A 24,881-nucleotide genomic window follows, 5' to 3' on the forward strand; every position below is an offset into this window, starting at 1 on the left:
CTCCAACCTGCAAAGGCGGTGAAGATGGTCCTGAAGCGTTTACGATGGAAAGTTTTGGTCACCCACAATACAGCCTGTAATGGGCGCCCCATGAGTTCCGTATCTGCTCATATGAACCGCTGGCTATGAAGACAACATTTTGGCACACACAACCAGCTGTAGACCAGAGTAGAGAACGGGCGGAAAGCATAGGCGGCTGCCTTCTTTGAAGAGGATATGGGAAAGTTGGCACAACGCTACGACAAACATGCAAATGGGAGAGGCGGCTGTGGAGAGAAGTAGCTGGAAGGAGTAGCTAACTGTTGCAAAGAAAATATTTAGGATTTTCACAGTGGTTTCCAATTCGCGAACGATTGGGCCTTACTTTCTGCACAGCCATATTTTTGATTTTCACTGTCGTTTCCAATTCGCGACCGATTGGACCTTACTTTCCGTACAGCCCTCGTTGTTCCCCCAAATATTAGCTTGCGTTGAAGTACTTTCATAAAAAATGCAAGCTTGCGTTATTTACAGGTGTACTAATGATTATGATTACAGTCTAAAGTTTAAAGGAATCACATTTCATTCGTAACTGTACTCGCTCAAGCCATATTTTCTTTTACGCACATGAATTTCGGTTGTGCTCTTTACTGTTACTGTAGTGGTTTTATTTCTCTCATCTAATTTTACATTTCCTATCACTCCAACTCGAAAGGTTCACTGAGTGAACGCTGTGAGAAGGAGAGGTTGGAAATCGACCAAACATAGTGAAACATATTCTCAGAATTTTCGGGAAGAGAGCACACACCGAACATCAGTTTCGCCAGTCGTTATTAGGAAAATGCTAGATTACAAAAGCAGGCCTCTTGTATTACATACTTCTCTCTTGGTTACTCGAGACTTATAATAAAAACAAAATTACGTTAACAAGGCGAACTGTATAATATTACTGGGTCAAATATGCATTTAAAACCAGGAGAACGCCTGAAAATGCCTTCCTGACGCCATGTTACTCAAGAACGCACTTTAATGTTTTATGTGTGAAACAAGTGTACGGTGTACAAGAAAGTAATTAAGAACAAGAATCAGTCGTCAAAAGTAGTCTGCTAATGATTGGGGATATTCAACGTGGAGGAGAAAGCTTGGAAGCAACGTATAGCGTACGGAAGTAGCGCCACCTCCACTTACAACAACTGCATGATGTCTACGTTGCTTTTGCTATCGTTGTGAATAAATACTTCAAGAAAGAAAATTAAATACCTGTGTGCCCTACGAATTATTTTCACATCGTCACATGTATTTAATTTTTCCGAGTATTCACTATATCAGCCACCTCTCCCTGTTATTGCTCCCTTTCTTATACTTCCACCATGTTTGCATTGCTTTTGATATCGTTATCAATAAATAATTCGCGAAATGATATGAAATACACTCCTGGAAATTGAAATAAGAACACCGTGAATTCATTGTCCCAGGAAGGGGAAACTTAATTACCCATTCCTGGGGTCAGATACATCACATGATCACACTGACAGAACCACAGGCACATAGACACAGGCAACAGAGCATGCACAATGTCGGCACTAGTACAGTGTATATCCACATTTCGCAGCAATGCAGGCTGCTATTCTCCCATGGAGACGATCGTAGAGATGCTGGATGTAGTCCTGTGGAACGGCTTGCCATGCCATTTCCACCTGGCGCCTCAGTTGGACCAGCGTTCGTGCTGGACGTGCAGACCGCGTGAGACGACGCTTCATCCAGTCCCAAACATGCTCAATGGGGGACAGATCCGGAGATCTTGCTGGCCAGGGTAGTTGACTTACACCTTCTAGAGCACGTTGGGTGGCACGGGATACATGCGGACGTGCATTGTCCTGTTGGAACAGCAAGTTCCCTTGCCGGTCTAGGAATGGTAGAACGATGGGTTCGATGACGGTTTGGATTTACCGTGCACTATTCAGTGTCCCCTCGACGATTACCAGTGGTGTACGGCCAGTGTAGGAGATCGCTCCCCACACCATGATGCCGGGTGTTGGCCCTGTGCGCCTCGGTCGTATGCAGTCCTGATTGTGGCGCTCACCTGCACGGCGCCAAACACGCATACGACCATCATTGGCACCAAGGCAGAAGCGACTCTCATCGCTGAAGACGACACGTCTCCATTCGTCCCTCCATTCACGCCTGTCGCGACACCACTGGAGGCGGGCTGCACGATGTTGGGGCGTGAGCGGAAGACGGCCTAACGGTGTGCGGGATCGTAGCCCAGCTTCATGGAGACGGTTGCGAATGGTCCTCGCCGATACCCCAGGAGCAACAGTGTCCCTAATTTGCTGGGAAGTGGCGGTGCGGTCCCCTACGGCACTGCGTAGGATCCTACGGTCTTGGCGTGCATCCGTGCGTCGCTGCGGTCCGGTCCCAGGTCGACGGGCACGTGCACCTTCCGCCGACCACTGGCGACAACATCGATGTACTGTGGAGACCTCACGCCCCACGTGTTGAGCAATTCGGCGGTACGTCCACCCGGCCTCCCGCATGCCCACTATACGCCCTCGCTCAAAGTCCGTCAACTGCACATACGGTTCACGTCCACGCTGTCGCGGCATGCTACCAGTGTTAAAGACTGCGATGGAGCTCCGTATGCCACGGCAAACTGGCTGACACTGACGGCGGTGGTGCACAAATGCTGCGCAGCTAGCGCCATTCGACGGCCAACACCGCGGTTCCTGGTGTGTCCGCTGTGCCGTGCGTGTTATCATTGCTTGTACAGCCCTCTCGCAGTGTCCGGAGCAAGTATGGTGAGTCTGACACACCGGTGTCAATGTGTTCTTTTTTCCATTTCCAGGAGTTTATTTGAGTTTAATTGTAGATGACGTGCAGCAACCACCCACAAATTAGTTTTAGGTTACTTTATTCGAAAAGTGTCGTTACCGATTTCGAATTTTGCTCAGTTCATCGCCAGGCGTCTTTTCCATGCTTTCACCAAAACAAATTATACATTTATTTCCTATGAGCTACCTTAGGATAGACAATAATTAACCATTACAAACACGTAACCAAAATGGTTGCGCTACATATTTGTGTTGTAATACAACTTGTGTTAAATGTCTATCTGGCGCATTTGTTTTAGCAGTTTTCTTGCAGTAAAACACACTATCAAGGACGTTTACATTTTCACAGTCACAAACGTTGGACTGCATTGTAGACCACTTTCTTATGCTCACAAAACGAACTTTCAATGTGCACTACATGTTTCGATTTACGAAATACGGAAACAAATACACAGTTTACGAAGTACATGATCGTCAAAGATGGTGAAATGCAATCATACAATGGTGTGTATTTTTTTAAGAAAAGAAGCCTAAATTACAGTTATGTTAGATTGAAAAAGTGTTTTACATTACATCAAGGGCATTAAACGCGGACAGGAACAATATATCGTTTCTGTCCGCGTTTAATGCCCTTGATGTAGTGTAAAACACTTTTTCAATATAACTTAACAGTAATTTACGCTTCATTTTCTAAAAAAAAAGATATCTTTGTATCATTGCATTCCGCCATCTTTGACGATGATGTACTTCGTAAACTGTGTATTTGTTTCCGTATTTTGACAATCAAAATATGTGGTACATATTGAAAAATCGTTTTGTGACCAGAAGAATGTCGTCTACGATGAAATCCAACGTTTGTGACTGTAAAAATATAAACGTCGTTGATAATGTGTTTTATTGGAAGAAAACTGCAAAAACAAATGCGCCAGATGGACATTTCACATAAGTTGTAATCCGACACAAATATGTAGTGCAATCATTTTAGTTATATATTTGTAACCGTCAATTATTCTTTATCATAGAGCAATTCACTGTAAAACAATTATAATTTGTTTTGAACAAAACATAAAAAACTATCTCATGACGACGGTACTTCTTGAAGTAACCTAAAACTTATTTGTGGGTGTCTGCTGTACACCATCAATAATCTATTTCATATAATAGCCACGGTCTCCAGGAATGGCATTATTTGAGGAAATTGCAAATATTTGAATGCCTTAACTGTTACTTTCACATCATCAAACGTATTTGATATTCCCGAGTATTCCTTACATCAGACACCTACCCTACTATACTCACCCTTACTCTCCATGAGATCTACATTGCTTTCGTTCGCGTTATGACGAGTTTTCATGTTATTTACGCATCATCAAATGTATTTGACTTTTTTTAGTGTTCATAACAACAGTTTCCACCAAATATACAAATTTACAACTATGCAGGAGTAAATAGCCTCAATTGCCTTTCATGTAAAGGTAGAGCAATGTTCTCTCTTGACTGCTATAATTCGTCTTACAATTCCTCCAGTATGTTTCAGCATTGTATATTAAATTTCCCAAACCATCCATTATAAAATACTGCTTAGATAATGTCTTTCTCGAATGGGGATTATAATGTGGTGCCAGTATTGATGATTTCCAAACTGTATTTCATAAACGTATTAATGCATTTACATACAACATCCCCCCCCCCCCGCCCAATTAATCTGCCATAGCTAATCGCATTAACGACAGAGAACATGTTGTTGACAACACAAACAAGAATCTAATAATACTTCAAAATTAATTCGGCTACTGCGAATTCTTTGACATCAGCTGTATTAGGTAGAGATTCACTACCTTACAGCGATATATGAAGATCTGTATCCGACCGGGGCTCAAACCCGACATATCGCGAGCGATTCCCCTAATCTCTTCGGCTATTCGTGCACGCTCCCCGGATCGACTCAAACTTTTATACGTCACACATTGTACATCCCTATATCGTAATCCACTAAATTGATCACCTAATGTTAACAACATTTGGTGGACTCCGGCAACAAGGACAATGAGACAACAAGTACTCGAGACCAATGTTGTTATCGTCGTGTGCCCACCAGGGCTTGAAATAGTGACATGTATGTCTGAAAGAACAGATACTGTTGACGATTCACAGCTGTACGAAATACTTACACATTTGCGAATTTCTTGACATCAGCTCCATTAAGGATAGATTTACCACTCAATTGTTGATGTTCATCTTATATCCTCCTTTCAAGATGCTATCCATTCCGTTCAACTGCTCTTCCAGGTCATTTGCTGTCTCTGACAGAATTACAATGTCATCGGCGAACCTCAAAGTTCTTACTTCTTCTCCATGGATTTTAATACCTACTCCGAATTTTTCTTTTGTTTCCTTTACTGCTTGCACAATATACAGATTGAATAACATCGGGGAGAGGCTACAACCCTGTCTTACTCCCTTCCCAACAACTGCTTCCCTTTCATGTCCCTCGACTCTTATAACTGCCATCTGGATTCTGTACAAATTATAAATAGCCTTTCGCTCCCTGTATTTTACCCCTGCCACCTTCAGAATCTGAAAGAGAGTATTATCCAGTCAACATTGTCAAAAGCTTTATCTAAGTCTACAAATGCTAGAAACGTAGGTTTGCCTTTCCTTAATCTTTCTTCTAAGATAAATCGTAAGGTCAGTATTGCCTCACGTGTTCCAGTATTTCTACGGAATCCAAACTGATCGTCCCCGAGGTCGGCTTCTACTAGTTTTTCCATTCGTCTGTAAAGAATTCGTGTTAGTATTTTGCAGCTGTGGCTTATTAAACTGACTGTTCGGTAATTTTCACATCTGTCAACACCTGCTTTCTTTGGGATTGGAATTATTATATTCTTCTTGAAGTCTGAGGGTATTTCCCCTGTTTCATACATCTTGCTCACCAGATGGTAGAGTTTTGTCAGGACTGGCTCTCCCAAGGCCGTCAGTAGTTCCAATGGAATGTTGTCTACTCCGGGGGCCTTGTTTCGACTCAGGTCTTTCAGTGCTCTGTCAAACTCTTCACGCAGTATCGTATCTCCCATTTCATCTTCATCTAAATCCTCTTCCATTTCCATAATATTGTCCTCAAGTACATCGCTCTTGTATAGACCCTCTATATACTCCTTCCACCTTTCTGCTTTCCCTTCTTTGCTTAGAACTGGGTTTCCATCTGAGCTCTTGATGTTCATACAAGTGGTTCTCTTATCTCCAAAGGTCTCTTTAATATTCCTGTAGGCAGTATCTATCTTACTCCTAGTGAGATAAGCCTCTACATCCTCACATTTGTCCTCTAGCCATCCTTGCTTAGCCATTTTGCACTTCCTGTCGATCTCATTTTTGAGACGTTTGTATTCCTTTTTGCCTGCTTCACTTACTGCATTTTTATATCTTCTCCTTTCATCAATTAAATTCAATATTTCTTCTGTTACCCAAGGATTTCTACTAGCCCTCGTCTTTTTACCTACTTGATTCTCTGCTGCCTTCACTACTTCATCCCTCTAAGCTACCCATTCTTCTTCTACTGTATTTCTTTCCCCCATTCCTGTCAATTGTTCCCTTATACTCTCCCTGAAACTCTGTACAACTTCTGGTTCTTTCAGTTTATCCGGGTCCCATCTCCTTAAGCTCCCACCTTTTTGCAGTTTCTTCAGTTTTAATCTACAGGGCATAACCAATAGATTGTGATCAGAGTCCACATCTGCCCCTGGAAATGTCTTACAATTTAAAACCTGGTTCCTAAATCTCTGTCTTACCATTATATAATCTATCTGATACCTTTTAGTATCTCCAGGGTTCTTCCATGTATAAAACCATCTTTCATGATTCTTAAACCAAGTGTTAGCTATGATTAAATTATGCTCTGTGCAAAATTCTACCAAACGGCTTTCTCTTTCAATTCTCTCCCCCAATCCATATTCACCCACTACGTTTCCTTCTCTCCCTTTTCCTACTATAGAATTCCACCCATGACTATCAAATTTTCGTCACCCTTCACTATCTGAATAATTTCTTTTATCTCATAATACATTTCTACAATTTGTTCTTCATCTGCAGAGCTAGTTTGCATATAAACTTGTACTACTGTAGTAGGTGTGGGCTTCGTATCTATCTTGGTCACAATAATGCGTTCACTATGCTGTTTGTAGTAGCTTACCCGCATTTCTGTTTTCCTATTCATTATTAAACCTACTCCTGCATTACCCCTATTTTATTTTTTGTTTATAACCCTGTAGTCACCTGACCAGAAGTCTTGTTCCTCCTGCCACCGAACTTCACTAATTCCCACTATATCTAACTTTAACCTATCTATTTCCCTTTTTACATTTTCTAACCTACCTGCCCGATTAAGTGATCTGACATTCCACGCTCCGATCCGTAGAACGCCAGTTTTCTTTCTCCTGATAACGACATCCTCTTGAGTAGTCCCCGCCCGGAGATCCGAATGGGGGACTATTTTACCTCCGGAATATTTTACCCAAGAGGACGCCATCATCATTTAACCATACAGTAAAGCTGCATGCCCTCGGGAAAAATTACGGCCGTAGTTTCTCCTTGCTTTCAGCCGTTCGCAGTACCAGCACAGCAAGGCCGTTTTGGTTATTGTTACAAGGCCAGATCAGTCAATCATCCAGACTGTTGCCCTTGCAACTACTGAAAAGGCTGCTGCCCCTCTTCAGGAACCACACGTTTGTCTGGCCTCTCAACAGATACCCCTCCGGTGTGGTTGCACCTACGGTACGGCTATCTGTATCGCTGAAGCACGCAAGCCTCCCCACCAACGGCAAGGTCCATGGTTCATGGGGGGCGGAAATGATGTTAACAACACATGTATGTGTAACGTATCGGTTTGGTGATTAGCGAGTTGTTAACATGTTGTTGTTAAATCATGTTAACAACTCGCTAATCACCAAACCGATACGTTACACATACATGTGTTGAAATTTAAGATTATAATAGTCTTTCTTTGATTTACTTTTATTTTTTTATTTTTTGCAATGATGATAAACTTAAGTGATGAGGTTGTTAAGAATTTAACACTTGTTCATTTATTATCTGTACCTTTGGTGCACATTGTAAGCTGGTAATGAAATATCTTCGTTTTACGAGGCACTAAATAGCTTCATCTGTACCATCCTTGGATCTTTTAAGTTATTATTTCGTGTCTGTGTGGCATCTGAAGATGAAAATGTATATCTGTGATGGCTCTCAGGGTTCTTTCTGCTGGAAGATACTATTAGTAGCTGTAACATTGTTTAAATTTTGTAATTTCGATCCCATATTACGTTAGCAAGTGTGAATACTTTATTTATAGCGAAAAGAAACTCAAAAGAGACACCTGGCTACATCCAGCAAACAAAACTGTAATGTAATCCACTGATTCACCTGAAAATAAAGATGTAAGCCCTCGAAACGAGCCGTGAGAAAAAAAAGTTACGGACACAGATAGTAACCGTTCTAATTTATCCTTTACTGTACGTCCATTCTCTCGGTTTTAGTCGTGAAGCTGTGAAACACGTTTAGCACTTCTCCTTCAGCACTCGAAAAAAACTGCAGTAGAGTACTGGACGACCCCTAAGCGCAAATGTCAATTTCAAGTGTAAAGAGGGAAAGGCGTAAGAAAAGGAACGGCTAAAAAAGGGCGAAACGAGGAAAGAGAGGAAAAAGACGCACCGGAACTAATTAAAGTCCTAAAAGTCGGTTATCAAAAATGCTATATGTATTCATTAGTGGCTGAGTGTCTGGAAATTTTTGTGTTTGATTTAGATGCTAGTGCGGGACCCGGCGATTTCAGAACTGCTAACGATGTCCATGTATAACGAGCTGTTAATGAGACCCTGTCTAAGTTTTCTTCGTCGTTAATTACACGTGAAGATTAATTGCCCTCTTTTTGTTAGCTTGCTAACTGTATAAACGAAAATATTTCCTGGGGAGTTATTCACGTCCACAGCTCACAGCTGGTGTTCCCCAAGAACAGAATTTTCATGCGCTTTGATGGATTTATCTTTCAAATCCCTTGTGTTAGACTCCTGTACACAAGTTTTTCGGAAATTAAAGTTAAGATCATGCATGTTCGAACTGACCTGACATCTGCGCGAAACTATACAACCTATAGCAAATTTTCATTTGTAGTTATAGGAGAGACATATTTTTGTTCAGTTTTGGTTGTCACAAATAATTCCTTCCACTTTCAAGGTAATGCATATGAAAAATATAGCAGTGGAGTTCAAAGCTGTGACCATAAAACTAAATAGCTTTTGTATAATATTATGGCAATAATGAACGTGTTTTACATACATTGACGGAAAAAGCCGGAACACCAAGAAGGAGTTGTGACACAGAAATGAAAGTTGGTAGCCGTGTTTCTGCATCTCAAATGATATCCATTCAAATTTCGCGCCAGTCGCATAAGAGTGGCGCTGTTAGCGCCTCTATGAGGATGCAAATCAGGTTTGCCTGAAATACACGCTGTAGCTATCGTGAGCGTTAGTTACTTTAGAGACTGAACGTGGTGAGTTGATGTTAGTCAAGAATGCCTTTAAGTCGTCAAAGCCGCCATTACTAACACCTCACGGAGTTTGAACAAGGTCGTGTAATAGGGCTACGAGGAGGTGGATGTTCCCACTCCGATACTGCAGGAATACTGCCACTGTACATGACTGCCGGCAGCAGTGATGGCGGGAATGTACGCTTGGAAGAAGAAAAAAATGGTTCAAATGGCTCTGAGCACTATGGGACTTAACTTATGAGGTCATCAGTCCCCTAGAACTTAGAAACCTAAGGACATCACACACATCTATGCCCGAGGCAGGATTCGAACCTGCGACCGTAGTGGTCGCGCGGTTCCAGACTGTAGCGCCTAGAACCGCTCGGCCACTCTGGCCGGCTTGAAAGAAGACCGGGTTCTGGATGGCCACATGGCACTACCGAGAGGGAAGATCGTGTTTGGTGTGTAGCTCTGGCGCATCGTACTGCACCTGCAGCAGCGGTCTGAGATTGCAAATCTATTATTTCAAGGATAGCTCCGAGCCAGACGTCCTGTAGCGTGCATTCCACTGACCTCAAGCAACCGGCATTCGCTATTTCAGTGGTATCCAGCGAGAGCTCATTGGAGGTCAGGATGAAGATCTGTTGTGTTTTCTAGCGAAAGTTGTTTCTTCCTCGGTGCCAGAGATGGGTGTCTGTTGGATAGAAGGAGGACAGTTGAGAGCCTGCAAACATCCGGTCTACGTGCTGTCACACTGGGCCTACACCGGGAGTTAAAGTTTGCGGTGTGATTTCGTATGACAGCAGGAGCACTCTAGTGATAATCCCACGCACCCTACCTGCCATTTTGTACGCCAGTCTGGTGTTTGGACCTATTGTGCTGCCGTTCATGAACAGCATTCCAGGAGGTGTTTTCCAAAAGGATAACGTTCGCCCACATACCGCTGTTGAAATCTAACGTGCTCCACAGAGTGTCAGCCTGTTGCCTTGGCCTGCTCGATCATCACATCTGTCTACAGTCCAGCACGAGCACATAAGGGACATCATCTGACAATAACAGCACCGTCATCTTCAAACAGCATTAACCGTCCCTGTATTGACCGAACAAGTGAAATAGACATGGTACTCCAGCCCACAACTGGCATCCAACACAACATAATGCATGGACCTTTGCATGCTTCCATTCACCATTCTGACAATTACATCGGTTTTAATGTACCAGCACTTCACATTTGCAATGGCTAAACTCGCCATGCTCTGAGATCCAACTGGCACTCTGAGACGAAAAATGTTGACACAGGAGAGGGATTCGTGGTGGGCCGTATTAAACCAGAAGACTGATGACTCAAAAAAAAAAAAAATCTTGAGCTTACATTAACCTATGCTCTTGCAATGTTAATCATTTAAACCTGCTACCTAGAAAAATGTATTCCCGAATATTAACTGGTTTTTCGTCAGTGTAAGTGTGTTTTTCGTCAATGTATGTGTGTAAACATTTACGAGAAAAAATTGTCATTCGTAGATTTTGTGGTTATTTGATAGAACGTTTTTCGGGAATTCATCATAGTGTAGTTTTAAGTCTTTTTCCGTGGATAGACAGCCGACAATAATTTTATCGAGAGAATTAAACTGGTTTGAATGATGGTACACTTTGTGGCCCTATAGAAATAAACGAAACAATGGTTTACATTGCATCATGTAAAAATTCAGAGCATTTTCCTCCAAGATGGTAGAGTTTCCCTGCAATTTCTTTTGACAAAAGTTCTTCGAATGTAGCTAAAAGGAGTCTTGCCTTACGGTAGAGAACCACATTTATGATTCTCCTGGAAATTAAAAAGAAGGGACCTATTCGTGAAGTCAAAGTTTTCATCCCTAGGTTTTGTGTCAGTTCCTCCATGTTTCTAAGACCTTTTCTGTTTTCTATATTTGTTACACGACGAAGCCGTCAAACTTTGCAATGCTTCTCGCATCACGCAAACACACACGTATATTTATAGTATGCGATCTGTATTAATGTTGAGTCCATAGTTTTTGAAATCGGTATTATGATTGGTACACAGTCGAGAAGAAATATCCATGCCACTATTACTAGTCGGCACGTTTTAAGAAAGAATATATGTTAATTTTTTCTATAAAAAGTAAAGGCAGTTCCCTTAATACTTTTCCTGCATTGATATGTTTATATTTTTTATTTATTAGCTATCGATTTGCAGGAGTAGAGTATCCAGATGTACATTCGCTGCTGCATCATATCGCTACACTGCTACAGTTCGGGAGATGGAGCTGTAAGTGGTTCGAAGCCGACTCCAAATACATTGACAAGAAGAAAAAAAAAAAGACACGCGTATACGCCTGTGAGGCGCATATGTAAATGATTAGCGCAGCAACTCTGTACGATAGGGAGAACGGCTAGTGGTGTTCGTGTTTAGTGTTGTTATCAAGTCTGGCAGGATACTTTAAGTGGCGAGAACAGCGTCGGATGTTGAGTAATCAGTGTGAAACACGGAAATGCCACGTACCCGTGTGAGACAGCGGTATCAGCAAGCGGTGGAGTTTGAAAGTGACTTCGTCGTGGCTCCATTTGTCATACTGTGCAATATCCAGATTTATGTGACATTCGGATGTGACAGTTGCGCGATGTTGGAGCGCTTGGCAACATTTGGGCAGGCATTCTACTCGTCTCTCCTCCACTCGGCCACCACAAAGGAGAATAGTCGTATTCGACATAAAAGTTTTCTGGGTATGGTACCGCGTCATATTGTAAAAACTACTACTGCTGGATTAAAACCAACGTTTCGGCCACGATTGCAGCGGCCTTCTTCTGGGTCACCATCATTTTTACATTATGACGCGGTACCATACCCAGAAAACTTTTATGCCGACTGACTCTGGCCGCGGAAGCCTACGCAATTATAATAGTCGTATTGTGCACCAAACACACTCTAAATCTTTTCATAACTGCACCTACCATCCGACAACAAGAGAATAAGTAATGGACTCCCTGAAACATTTTGTATCATCCCGCACCATTGGTCGGAGACTGAAATTACCAGGCCATTTGTGAGTTGTTGCCAACACCAAATCACAAACTCCACGGACATCGATGAGATACCAACCTGACTGTTGCCCGCCATAAGCCCCGACAGCCAGGAGTGATGGTCTGCGGTGTCATCTCACTTCATAGGTGGCCCTTCTGGTTACAGCACAGTGGTATGTTGATGATATTCTACGCCCCGTTTTGTTGCCCCTCATGGCAAGCCATCCTGGGCTTACATTTCAGCAATATAATACCCGTGTTAACAAGGCGAATTTCTACTTCTTGTCTTAGTGCTTGCCAAACCCTATCTTTGTCAGCAACGACGCAGGATCTCACCGTAACTGAAAACGTTTGGAACATTAAGGGCAGGACCCTCCAACCACCCCCCGATTTTTACGATCTGGTGGATCACTTGGGCAGAATTTGGCACGATAATGCTTAGGAGGACATCTAACAACTATATCAATCAATGTCAAGGTGAATAACTGCTAGCATAAGGGTGTGAGATGGCCCGACGCATTATAAACCTGCTCAATTTGTGAACCTTCTTTACTCACATAAATCGTGCACTTTTTTCTGAAAGTGTAATCAATCTTCAGTCTTTATACATCTATTCATTTTTCGTACCTTTCGGATAATTGATTCCTAGTAATGGCTCTATGCCTGTCGTAATTATAAGACGTTATCGTGTCCAACCTTTATTAAATCCATTATTGCTCTACAGAAAAATTTGCAATGTACATCTCGGTGCAGCTCTTTCTTTTTGTCTAACACATCATAATTCTGGCACCGACTCGTAGTTTTAGCATATTTATTTATCCAACATTTGCAACTATACATGATAGTGTTGTCAGTTTCGAAGTGTTTTTGCTGCTGCATCTGAGTTGATTCGCCAACAAGCTAGCTCGAAATCGCTGTCTATAGTGTCTGCTTGGTAGTATGACTGGAGTGACACTGAAACAATATATCGCAAGAATATTCCACTTCATTAGCCTTTTAATACAAGGGGCTTTCAAGAAGCAAGCCAACACTTTTTTTTCACTGCCAGTTCCGACTGAAGAAATTCGAAATTTATTGTGGAACATTATGGAATATTCCCTCTTCAGCCCCAACAGTTTTATGAAGTTCAGATAGGTGGTGGCGTTACATGTGGCCTTCGAAACGGCAGTAACGGAGATTCGTTCCAAACAGAAAGCCGTCATTGAGTTTCTTCTGCGGAGAACATAGAATGTCTTCGGAGACCTGCCAGTGAGCACAGCAAGTATTTGGGAGAGGTGATTGCCATCATCGCAGCAAGGTCGCACGGACCTGTCCAATCTCCCGTGTGCAGATCGACCGCAGACAGCTGTGACACCTGCAGCGTTGGAACGTGCGGACACTCTCATTTGAGGTGATCGACGGATCACAGTGAAAAATCTCGCTCCTCAAACTAGACGTCTCTGATGGCAGTGCTGAGACACCCGTCCAGCAATTGGAGTGCTTAGAAGTGTGTGCCCACTGGATTTCTCGCCAACCAGAAGACCATAAAGAGCAACGAAGAGCCAGCTGTTTGGCCCAATGAAGGATGCACTCCGCGGGAAGCTGCACACGGACGATGGGAAGGTTATTGAGGTAGCAAGACGTTGGCTCCGACGTCGACCATGGTATCATGCATAGTATCATGCAGGCATACAGCCCCCCCCCCCTCCCCCCGTAAGGTGGCATAGGGCTGTCCTTTGAATGGAGATTACGCTGAAAAATAGGCTTTTGTAGCCAAAAGAGTGGAGAATCATATTGTGTACTGAAATCCTGTGAAACCTACCTGCTTTTATAAAAGAAATGTGTTGTAGTACTTATTGAGCGCTCCTCGTACTCGTCCTTACTTGCAGCGCTTTTCCATAAATTTCTATTATAATCTGATAGAATTCGTGCCTAATATTTTTGGTGGAAGTATAGGCGCTTGTGAAAGGTTCCACGAAGAAAACATCATTTAGATTATTTGACTCTGTTATATCCTATGGGTTAACGTTAGGTATTTGTAAACCCTTATGCAATAAAAGATACACTAGAACGACTTGCCCTGATCTGTCTTGAACTTAATATAAGTAGGTGCTTATCAACAAAGAATAACACAATCTCGTCATTTGTTTAACTCAATGCCGCGAAACGGTATAGGCGATGAACACTGATGTCGGCATGGAAATCATGCTATGTTTGCATTAATCGACATGATTTTAAAAGTAAGTACAAACAACGCTAGTAAATTTATTGAAAGGCCAGAACATTATCACCATCTGCTTGCATCTTTTAGTACCAGTGTTTTCTGCCTGAAATCATGATTTTACTAATTTTTGAAGTACCAGAGTCTTTTGCATAACACCGCAGCTGCTGTTGCAACCGATAGACATCTAGCAGTACAATGAGATACTTCTATGAACGTAGTGCTTTGTAGCAGTCACTTATAGTGTTAAAAGCAACAGCCGATGTGGAGGTTGTGCTACGTGATTGTAGGAGATTTTGACGTGTGTCCAAATCGAGGACATCATTAGCAGCGAAAGCAAGTGCCTCTAATGTTATTTTAAAGCCAATTTCTGTTTGTACTCCTGTTTTATGAGTGGCTCAGAAATGAAACCACTGACGCAGAATGCAGTTTTGATACAAAATTTATTTCATTTTAGGCCCATTTTTGTTTGTTACTGGCCGGCCGCTGTGACCGAACGCTTCTAGGCGCTTCAGTCCGGAACCGCGCTGCTGCTACGGTCGCAATTTCGAATCCTACCTCGGGCATGGAGGTGTTTGATGTCCTTAGGTTGGTTAGCTTTAAGTAGTTCTAAGTCTAATGGACTGATGACCTCAGATGTTAAGTCCCATAGTGCTTAGAGCCATTTGCTTAGACGCCGGCCGCAGTGGCCATGCGGTTCTAGGCGCTACAGTCTGGAACCGCGCGACTGCTACGGTCGCAGGATCGAATCCTGCCTCGGGCATGGATGTTTGTGATGTCTTTAGGTTAGTCAGGTTTAAGTAGTTGTAAGTTCTCGGGGACTGATGACCAAAGAAGTTAAGTCCCATAGTGCTCAGAGCCATTTTGAACCATTTGCTTAGAGCCATTTGCTACATCTACATCCATACTCCGCAAGCCACCTAACGGTGTGTGGCGGAGCGTACCTTGAGTACCTCCCTCGCTTCTCCCTTCTGTTCCTGTCTCGTATTGTTCGAGGAAAGAAGGATTGTCGGAATGCTTCTATGTGGGCTCTAATCTCTCTGATTTTATCCTCATGGTCTCTTCGCGAGATATACGTAGGAGGGAGCAATATACTGCTTGACTCTTCGGTGAAGGTATGTTCTCGAAACTTTAACAAAAGCCCGTACCGAGCTACTGAGCGTCTCTCCTGCAGAGTCGTCCACTGGAGTTTATCTATCATCTCCGTAACGCTTTCGCGATTACTAAATGATCCTGTAACGAAGCGCGCTGCTCTCCGTTGGATCTTCTCTGTATCTTCTATCAACCCTATCTGGTACGGATCCCACACTGCTGAGCAGTATTCAAGCAGTGGGCGAACAAGCGTACTGTAACCTACTCCCTTTGTTTTCGGATTGCGTTTCCTTAGGATTCTTCCAACGAATCTCAGTCTGGCATCTGCTTTACCGACGATCAACTTTATATGATCATTCCATTATAAATCACTCCTAATGCGTACTCCCACATCATTTATGGAATTAACTGCTTCCAGTTGCTGACCTGCTAGTTTGTAGCTAAATGTGTTTGTTACTTAGGACTATAATCTATTTATGCATTCTGAGTTAATTCAAACTTCAAGGACTGTGACTGTGGCGAGGAAAAACGTAAATTTGTTTTGAAATATATCACGAAATGAAGGCTGACTGAAAACTGTGCACCCTGACGGTTCCAAAGTGAAACCACCTACTTAAAGCCATTGATTGTCTACTTCTTGCCACATTCTTCTTGTGTTCATTGCTTACTATGGCAGTAAAGGTGAATTTTGTGAAAAACTTTAAAATTGTATTCCAGGGTGACACCACCTCCTTAAAGCAATTTAGGGTTTACTTTTTGCCAGTTGTTTCTTGTATTCGTTGCTTATTTTGATAACAAAGTGTAATTCAGTGAAAATTTTAAAAATATTTTTTAAAACATTGTTTGGTCTCAAGGAGTTATTAACGTATTGGTCCACATTTTGAACGCAGTACAGGAGTGATTACACGTTGCACGGGATCGACAAGACCTTCTTAGGTTTCTGGAGGTATGTAGCACCAGATGCCGCTGCAGAGGTAAAAGCATTTCCTATACGGGTCGGTGATTTGTGGGCTCAGACATGACGTCCAGTGGCGTCTCGGATGTGTTTCATTGGCCTCAGAGCAGGCTTCAGATTTGCCAGTAGATCTTGCTCCTAAAACCACTGTTGCAAGTTTCTGAATTTGTGAGACAGTCGCCCTGTGGCAGAGACCACCGCCATCAGACTGGTTATTAAACGTGAAGTGATTCAGGCAGTCCGATAGAGTTTTCACGTACTCCGTAGGTGTCATGGACCCTTCGGTTACTGCCACAGATCCCATGAAGGACCAGGTGAATGCCACCCATAGCAAAACACGGACCCCATCGGTGTGCGTCTGTGCTGCGATCCACGTTTAGAGCAACCATTCCAGTGGATGACGGCGTATCCGCACACGACCATTGATCTGGTGTAAATTTATAAGACTAGACGATGTGTCTCCATCGATTCACCATCCAGTTACGATGCTGTCGTGCCCACTGCAGTCGCAACTGACAATGTCGCTGGGCCAACGTTACAACGTGCGGGGATGTCTGCAGTGGAGCCTCACGTTCAATAATGTGCACTGGGTTATGTCCTCCAAAAGCACTTGCGACTGCACCAGAATTGTACTCTGCCATCAGATCGGCCTCTGACCTCCACGTTATTTGATGCGAGGGCGCCTAACACCTTGTCCCCTACTCGTGGTTTCACTGTTTTTGAACCATTTTTCTTAGACTCTCTCGACAGTAACATGCGAACAGCCGTTAAGCTTCGCCTGTTGCCAGTTGCTCGTTCCCAGGCGCCTGGCCTTAGCAATCTGCCCCTTATCAAAGTCGTTTCTATCAGGGAATTTTCCCGTATGTTACCCTTATCACCGTTTGATTCTGGTCCTCTTCTATATATACCATCGGACTTCTTCTTAACTATTTCGCCCAGTTTCGTCCTGAAAATGAAAGCACTGACGAAGTACCACTCCTATATTTATCAAACATTGTGTATATGTTCACCATGAACGAGTATTAAACGAAACACCAGAAGCTGGCCGGCCGTTGTGGCCGAGCGGTTCTAGGCGCTTCAGTCCGGAACCGCGCGACCGCTACTGTCGCAGGTTCGAATCCTGCCTGGGGCATGGACGTGTGTGATGTCGTTAGGTTAGTTAGGTTTAAGTAGTTCTAAGTTCTAGGGGACTGCTGACCTCAGATGTTAAGTCCCATAGTGCTCAGAGCCATTTTGAACCAGAAGCAGAGGAGGAAACGGTGTAAAAGTTCAGGCCTTGAAAGTGGATGTGATGTTATGGCAGTGATTACAAAATCGAGTCGAAAAGACAGTTCCCGGGATCCTGCTGGCCACAGGAGTACCTCGGTATCACGCAGACAGTTCATAGAGACACACGCAATTTGTGGACGTGTATTGTCTGCCGCGCGGAATCAGCCGGGCGGTCTTGGGCGCTGCAGTCATGGACTGTGCGGCTGGTCCCGGCGGAGGTTCGAGTCCTCCCTCGGGCATGGGTGTGTGTGTTTGTCCTTAGAATAATTTAAGTTAAGTAGTGTGTAAGCTTAGGGATTGATGACCTTAGCAGTTAAGTCCCTTAAGATTTCACACACATTTTTGAATAGTATTGTCTGTTGAAAAATGGAGAACGCTACTGTCGTGTGGGAGGTAACATATGAGGACGCCGGTGACGTACCGTAGTGACAGAATTCCCTCACTCACTAACAGCAGTGAAGTGAAGCGGTAGCCCATGGTTCCCTATACCCTTAAGCTAGAAAAAACAGAACTGGGCCTCTCCAAACCACTGAAAGAATGAAACCTGTTCCCAGTTCACAGCCATACCCCCCTAATGATGGCCAGCGGGGGTAGTGTAGAACCATGATTCACCACTGGGCACAATGCCACACCTTCGTTAGTAGTCCATGCTTCCCACGGTACCGTTCCAGACGTAACCGTTTATTATGCTCAGTTTACCTTAAGCCTTAGGTTGATCCTATGCAGTGCTTTCTATTTATTTAGGGGAAGGGGGGGGGGCGGGGTCGGGGTATCTTGTCAGTCTTCTGACTGGTTTGATGCGGCCCGCAACGAATTCCTCTCCTGTGCCAACCTTTTCATCTCAGAGTAACACTTGCAATCTACATCCTCAATTATCTGCTGGATGTATTCCAATCTCTGTATTCCTCTACAGCTTTGCCCTCTACAGTTCACTCTAGTTCCATGGCAGGCATTCTCTAATGTCTTAACAGATGTCTCTATCATCCTGTCCCTTCTCCGTGCCAGTGTTTTCCATATATTTCTTTTCTCTCCGGTTCTGCGGAGAATCTCCTCATTCCTTATCTTAACAGTCCACCTAATTCTCAACATTCGCCTGTAGGACCACATCTCAAATGATTCGATTCTGTTCTGTTCCGGATTCCCCACAGTCCATGTTTCACTACCATACAATGCTGTGCTCCAGACGTACATTCTCAGAAATTTCTTCCTTAAATTAAGGCCTATGTTTGACACTAGTAGATGCTTTGATTACATTACTCACATTGGTTGCTTGCTTCAGTTAATTACAACCGCAACAGAATTACTTAAGGCAAAGAGCAAACAACTGAATAGAAAACAAGAATTAATCAGAAAAGACTCGCAGAAATAAAGGTTCGGTAGTGTTAGGTGCTTAACCAGACCACCAGGAGAAAGTGAACGTTGAAATCGAAAATTTACTGCCTGAAACATTCACAAAACTAATTAAAAATGGAAATTTATGAAATTAAATCATTAGAACGTTGCTGCAGCTAATAATTGTAACTGCGGAAGCAACCAGCTACAGGCCGTCACTGAACGCCAACACCGGCGGCCTGAAATAAATCTTTACCACACATGATATATCTCAATAAACTGAGTTAAAATAAAACTCCCTTGAAAAAAAAACCTACCCGAGCTCGGGACTACATGTGATATAACCAACAAATCGGTAAATGATTAACATCACTTAAATTTGATGAGACATATAGATTGCTGAAACGTGTAGATACTAGCATGAGATTAAAAGTTATCTGAAGAAATAAATGAAACTTCAAACCACAGCCGGCGAGTACAGCTATTACAACTGACAGCTCAGATCTAAAATTTGAAATAACTATTTATTTGAAATACTATTAGTCACAGTTGTGAATTAAATGAATCGGAATGTGCTTAAAACAAGCTGCATGCGCCTTGACACGGTTACTTTATGATTTAGAAAAGAACAATAAAAGTTTTCAAAACCTGTAACGCTGCGCAAGTGGAACAGGGTGCCGGAATGTTGCATGGAAGCAATTGCCTAACAGCTCATTACCACTGAAGCGTAGCACTTATGACGTCAAGAGAGGAGCATCACTTTCAACCAGCTATCTCGCGGCGAAATCAAGAAATGATTTACATGTAATCTACTCAAAGATCACCGTTTTCAAAACGTAGCGCTGTAGCCTGCACAGATATATTCCATGAGCCAGTTATCCATCCACTGTGAGTGCTCGACGGCTGTGAAGGCAGTATGTAGCAGATGCCGCCATTTACCCAAACCGAGTACACCAAATTCCTTTGATCCGCGAACGCCACAGCACGTAGTGGCTATAACGGCCGGCCCCATCTGAAGTTCAGTGTGGCAAAGGATACACAGCACGCCGTGCCCCAGTAGAGACCCTAAGCACAAGTGGCCTGGTACGAGTCCATCAACGGAAACGAAAGCAAAAAAAAATTGGTTCCATTTCGTACTGGGCGCCTGGTGTAGCAACCGGTTATAAATTTCTTGAAATAAGACAGTCTCTCTTGCAAAATCTTTATTCATTTACGGGAAATGACACGTTACACCCTTTTGGTGCATCATCAGATAGGCGTAAAAATTGATGTGAACGAATGTTCGATTTCCACATTAATGTACACTACTGGCCATTAAAATTGCTACATCACGAAGATGACGTGCTACAGACGCGAAATTTAACCGACAGGAAGAAGATGCTGTGATATGCAATGATTAGTTTTTAAGAGCATTCACACAGCGTTGGCGCCGATGGCGACACCTACAACGTGCTGACATGAGGAAAGTATCCAAACTATTTCTCGTACACAAACAGTAGTTGACCGGCGTTGCCTGGTGAAACGTTGTTGTGATGCCTCGTGTAAGGAGGAGAAATGCGTACCATCACGTTTCCGACTTTGATAAAGGTCGGAATGTAGCCTATCGCGATTGCGGTTTATCGTATCGCGACATTGTTGCTCGCGTTGGTCGAGATCCAATGACTGCTGGCAGAATATTGAATCGGTGGGTTCAGGAGGGTAATACGGAACGCCGTGCTGGATCCCAACGGCCTCGTATCACTAATAGTCGAGATGACAGGCATCTTATCCGCATGGCTGTAACGGATCGTGCAGCCATGTCTCGATCCCTGATGGGGACGTTTGCAAGACAACAATCATCTGCACGAACAGTTCGACGACGTTTGCAGCAGCATGGACTATCAGCTCGGAGACCATGGCTGCGGTTACCCTTGACGCTGCATCACAGACAGGAGCGCCTGCGATGGTGTACTCAACGACGAACCTGGATGCACGAATGACAAAACGTCATTTTTTCGGTTACATCCAGGTTCTGTTTATAGCATCATTATGGTCGCATCAGTGTTTGGAGACATCGCGGTGAACGCACATTGGAAGCGTGTATTCGTCATCGCCATACTGGCGCTATCACCTGGCGTGATGGTATGGGGTGGCATTGGTTACGCGTCTCGATCACCTCTTGTTCGCATTGACGACACTTTGAACAGTGGACGTTACATTTCAGATGTGTTACGACCCGTGGCTCTACCCTTCATTCGATCCCTGCGAAACCCTACATTTCAGCAGGATAATGCACGACCGCATGCTGCACGTACTGTACGGGTTTTTCTGGATACAGAAAATGTTCGACTGCTGCCCTAGCCAGCACATTCTCCAGATCTCTCACCAATTGAAAACGTCTTGTCAATGGTGGTCCAGCAACTGGCTCGTCACAATACGCCAGTCACTACTCTTGATGAACTGTGGTATCGTGTTGAAGCTGCATGGGCAGCTGTACCTGTACACGCCATCCAAGCTCTGTTTGACTCAATGCCCAGGAGACTCAAGGCCGTTATTACGGCCAGAGGTGGTTGTTCTGGGTACTGATTTCTCAGGATCTATGCACCCAAATTGCGTGAAAATGTAATCATATGTCAGTTCTAGTATAAAACATTTGTCCAATGAATACCCGTTTATCATCTACATTTCTTCGTGATGTAGCAATTTTAATGGCCAGTAGTGTATTATATTGGGGTACCCGTGGTCTAGGGGTAGCGTCCTTGATTCATAATCAAAAACGTCTTCGGTCCCGGGTTCGATCCCCGCCACTGCCTGAATTTTGATAAATAATCAGCATTGGCGGCCGAAGACTTCCGGCATAAGAAGTCAGCCTCATTCTGCCAACGGCCTTGTCAAAGAGGGCGGAGGAGCGGATAGAGGTTCAGGGCACTCTCTTGTCCTAGGGGTGGGAAATTGCTCCTAAAGGCGGAAGAATCAGCCATGATCAACGACACGAGGATGCAGAAGGCAATGGAAATCACTGCACTAAAGACACGTAACGTGTATCCACAGGACATGTGGCATGTAATTGAAGAAGTGTCATGATGATCTCTCCATTGGCAAAAGATTCCGGAATAGTCCCCCATTCGGATCTCCGAGAGGGGACTGTCAAGGGGGAGGTTACCATGACAAAAAGATTGAATAATCAACGAAAGGATAACGTTCTACGAGTCGGGGCGTGGAATGTCAGAAGCTTGAACGTGGTAGGGAAACTAGAAAATCCGAAAAGGGAAATGCAAAGGCTCAATCTAGATATAGTAGAGGTCAGTGAAGTGAAGTGGAAAGAAGACAAGGATTTCTGGTCAGATGAGTATCGGGTAATATCAACAGCAGCAGAAAATGGTATAACAGGTGTAGGATTCGTTATGAATAGGAAGGTAGGGCAGAGGGTGTGTTACTGTGAACAGTTCAGTGACCGGGTTGTTCTAATCAGAATCGACAGCAGACCAACACCGACAACGATAGTTCAGGTATACATGCCGACGTCGCAAGCTAAAGATGAACAGATAGAGAAAGTGTATGAGGATATTGAAAGGGTAATGCAGTATATAAAGGGGGACGAAAATCTAATAGTCATGGGCGACTGGAATGCAGTTGTAGGGGAAGGAGTAGAAGAAAAGGTTACAGGAGAATATGGGCTTGGGACAAGGAATGAAAGAGGAGAAAGACTAATTGAGTTCTGTAACAAGTTTCAGCTAGTAATAGCGAATACCCTGTTCAAGAATCACAAGAGGAGGAGGTATACTTGGAAAAGGCCGGGAGATACGGGAAGATTTCAATTAGATTACATCATGGTCAGACAGAGATTCCGAAATCAGATACTGGATTGTAAGGCGTACCCAGTAGCAGATATAGACTCATCTCACAATATAGTAGTGATGAAGAGTAGGCTGAAGTTCAAGACATTAGTCAGGAAGAATCAATACGCAAAGAAGTGGGATACGGAAGTACTAAGGAATGACGAGATACGTTTGAAGTTCTCTAACGCTATAGACACAGCAATAAGGAATAGCGCAGTAGGCAGTACAGTTGAAGAGGAATGGACATCTCTAAAAAGGGCCATCACAGAAGTTGGGAAGGAAAACATGGGTACAAAGAAGGTAGCTGCGAAGAAACCATGGGTAACAGAAGAAATACTTCAGTTGATTGATGAAAGGAGGAAGTACAAACATGTTCCGGGAAAATAAGGAATACAGAAATACAAGTCGATGAGGAATGAAATAAATAGGAAGTGCAGGGAAGCTAAGACGAAATGGCTGCAGGAAAAATGTGAAGACATCGAAAAAGATATGATTGTCGGAAGGACAGACTCACCATACAGGAAAGTCAAAACAACCTTTGGTGACATTAAAAGCAACGGTGGTAACATTAAGAGTGCAACGGGAATTCCACTGTTAAATGCAGAGGAGAGAGCAGATAGGTGGAAAGAATACATTGAAAGCCTCTATGAGGGTGAAGATTTGTCTGATGTGATAGAAGAAGAAACAGGAGTCGATTTAGAAGAGATAGGGGATCCAGTATTAGAATCGGAATTTAAAAGAGCTTTGGAGGACTTACGGTCAAATAAGGCAGAAGGGATAGATAACATTCCATCAGAATTTCTAAAATCATTGGGGGAAGTGGCAACAAAACGACTATTCACGTTGGTGTGTAGAATATATGAGTCTGGCGATATACCATCTGACTTTCGGAAAAGCATCATCCACACAATTCCGAAGACGGCAAGAGCTGACAAGTGCAAGAATTATTGCACAATCAGCTTAACAGCTCATGCATCGAAGCTGATTACAAGAATAATATACAGAAGAATGGAAAAGAAAATTGAGAATGCGCTAGGTGACGATCAGTTTGGCCTTAGGAAAAGTAAAGGGACGAGAGAGGCAATTCTGACGTTACGGCTAATAATGGAAGCAAGGCTAAAGAAAAATCAAGACACTTTCGTAGGATTTGTCGACCTGGAAAAAGCGTTCGACGATATAAAATGGTGCAAGCTCTTCGAGATTCTGTAAAAAGTAGGGGTAAGTTATAGGGAGAGACGGGTCATATACAATATGTACAACAACCAAGAGGGAATAATAAGAGTGAACGATCAAGAACGAAGTGCTCGTATTAAGAAGGGTGTAAGACAAGGCTGTAGCCTTTCGCCCCTACTCTTCAATCTGTACATCGAGGAAGTAATGATGGAAATAAAAGAAAGGTTCAGGAGTGGAATTAAAATACAAGGTGAAAGGATATCAATGATACGATTCGCTGATGACATTGCTATCCTGAGTAAAAGTGAAGAAGAATTAAATGATCTGCTGAACGGAATGAACAGTCTGAGTACACAGTATAGTTTGAGAGTAAATCGGAGACAGACGGAGGTAATGAGAAGTAGTAGAAATTAGAACTGCGAGAAACTTAACATCAGGATTGATGGTTACGAAGTCAATGAAGTTAAGGAATTCTGCTACCTAGGCAGTAAAATAATCAATGACGGACGGAGCAAGGAGGACATCAAAAGCAGACTGGCTATGGCAAAAAAGTATTTTCTGGCCAAGAGAAGTCTACTAATATCAAATACCGGCCTTAATTTGAGGAAGAAATTTCTGAGAATGTACGTCTGGAGTACAGCATTGTATGGTAGTGAAACATGGACTGTGGGAAAACCGG

Source organism: Schistocerca serialis, chromosome 5 (assembly GCF_023864345.2).
Source record: "Schistocerca serialis cubense isolate TAMUIC-IGC-003099 chromosome 5, iqSchSeri2.2, whole genome shotgun sequence".
NCBI lineage: Eukaryota > Metazoa > Arthropoda > Insecta > Orthoptera > Acrididae > Schistocerca > Schistocerca serialis.